The following is a 2745-nucleotide window of genomic DNA, read 5'->3' as shown; positions in this document are numbered from 1 at the left end:
CTATCTCTATCTACTCTTTGTGTGGAGGGGGTGGGAATAATTCTTGGAGGAGGGATTTATTTCCTCTTTTGAACTACTGCATTTATATGTGGATGTCCAGTTTATCAAATTGTTTGAGATAACACTTTTTTCCTCTTCTATCTTCTTCGGGTTGAGCTCTGTTCATCCCATTATTGGAGCCATGGCAAGTGGGTATCATCTGCAGGTGTGGGTGTTCCTGCGTCTGTCAGCCCTCTTCTTATCAGTTGGTTGCTTCGGTCTCTCCTAAATACATTTTATGAAACAAGTATGACCATCATACCAAAACCAGGCAAAGACCTAAATAAAAGGATCAATCTCCCTCATGAACATAAATGTAAAATTTTTCAACAAAATCTTAGCCAATATAATTCAACAACATATCAAAAAAAAAAAGAATACTTCATGACCAAAGGAAAAGAACCACATGATCATATTGATTGATACAGAAAAGATATTTGACAAAATTCGACATCCATTCTTGATAAAAACATGCAACAAAGTAGGAATTGAATGGAAATTCCTCAACATAATTAAAAGCATATATACAAATCCAGCAGCCAACACTACCCTCAATAGAAAGAAACTGAAAGCATTCCTGTTATGAAGGGGAACCAGACAAGGGTGCCTTTTATCATCACTCCTATATAATATTGTGTTGAAAGGCTCAGCCAGATCTATAAAGCAAGAAAGGGAAATTAAAGGCATTGAAATTGGCAAAGAAGAAGTAAAACTCTCTATTATTTCACATAATGATCATATACACAGAAAATCCCAAAGACTGCAAGAAAATTATTGGAACTCATTAAAAGAGTCACCAAGATACCACAGTACACGATCAATATGCAAAAACCAGTTGGATTCTTCTACAGTAATAAAGAAAACTCTGAAAGGAAATTAGGAAAATATTATTATTTACAATAGCTAAAAAAAAGATGAAATACTTAGGAATAAATCTAACCAGAGAATCAAAAGATCTATTCAAAACTTTACTACAAGTAACCAAAAGAGACAAAAATGGAAGACTATGTCATGCTCATGGATAGGAAGACTTAAAATTGTGAAAATATCAGCACTACACAAACCAATCTATAATATAGTGTGTTCCCAATCCAGATTCCAACATCATTCTTTAAAGAGATGTAAAAACTGATCACTAACTTTATATGGAAAAGAAATATCCCTTAGATAAGCAAAGCATTGCTAAAGAAGAACAACAAAGTTGGAGGCTGCTCACTCCTTGATCTCAAAATTTACTACATAGTCATAATGGTCAAAATAACCTGATACTGGTACAATGAAAGATACATAGATTAATGGAACAGAATTGAAACCCCAGAAGTAAACCCATTCATGTACAATCAGTTGGTGTTTGACAAAAAGCCAAAGCATATTAAATGAGGAAGAGATAATCTCTTCAACAAATCGTACTGACAAACCTGGAAATCCATTTTCAGAAGAATGAAATAAGAACCATATCTCACACCATATACAAAAACAAACTCAACATGGATTAAAGACCTAAATGTAAAACCAAGAACTATAAAGATCATCAATGAAAAAGTAGGGGAGCACATTAGGGTTCTAATACATGGCATAAATACACTATCCAATATTATAAAAAACACACAAACAGCAAAAGACAAAACAGACGACTGGGATCTCCTAAAGACACACACACATTTGTACATCAAAAGATGTCACCAAAAGAGTAAAATGGGAGCCCACAGACTGAAAAAAAAAAACGGTCTGCAATGATATATCAGGCAAGGGACTAATCTCTAAAATTTATTTAAAATCTATACTTCTATAAGAAAAAGACAAACAACCCAGTTAAAAAATGGGATGAAAACATGAACAGACACTTCACCAAGGAAGACGTTCAGGCAGGCAACAAACATATGAAGAAACACTCACAATCATTAGCCACTAAAGAGATGTAAATCAAAACAACAAGGAGATATCATCTCACCTCAGAATTAATAGCAAAGTAAACAAAACAAACAAACACACACAGAGAAAACAACAAACACTGACAATTGTGTGGAGAGACTGGCACTTTCCTACATTGCTTGTGGGACTCTAAAATGATTCATTCACTGTTGAAAATGGTATGGCACTTCTTCAGAAAGTTGGAAGTAGAAATACCATATGTCCCAGAAATCCCTCTAATTTGTACATATCCACAGAAACAAGAGCCAGGACATAAGGAGATATATGCAGACCGATGTTCATTGCAGAAGTATTCACAACAGCAAAAAGATGGAGACAACCTCAGTGCCCATCAATGGAAGGAGGGTAAAGTAACTTTGATATATACACACCATGGAATACTATGCAACATTGAAGAATAACGATGAATATGAGAACTACCTCATAACATGGACGAACCTGGAGGATATTAGGTTGAGTGAAATTAGTTATCACAAAAGGACAAATTTTGTGTGAGCCCACTATTGTACAACCTCAGGAAAAGGTTTTCATACCTAAAGAAACATTCTTTAATGCATACCAGGATTGGGAGGGAAGGGATAGTAATTCACCAACTAGACAGTAGACACATGTTAAGTTGGGGAGGGAAATATATAAGAAGAGGGATGTTGGCAGAAGAATGATGAAGACAGGTGAAGACACAGGGAGGTATGCATGGGCTAAAGGGGATAGAGGTAAATAGCAATATATACACAACCTTGAAACAATAATCTGTGGTTACATACATGGACAGAG

The sequence above is a fragment of the Chrysochloris asiatica genome, unplaced genomic scaffold (assembly GCF_000296735.1).
Source record: "Chrysochloris asiatica unplaced genomic scaffold, ChrAsi1.0 scaffold00011, whole genome shotgun sequence".
Classification (NCBI taxonomy): domain Eukaryota; kingdom Metazoa; phylum Chordata; class Mammalia; order Afrosoricida; family Chrysochloridae; genus Chrysochloris; species Chrysochloris asiatica.
This window is presented reverse-complemented; position numbering follows the sequence as displayed.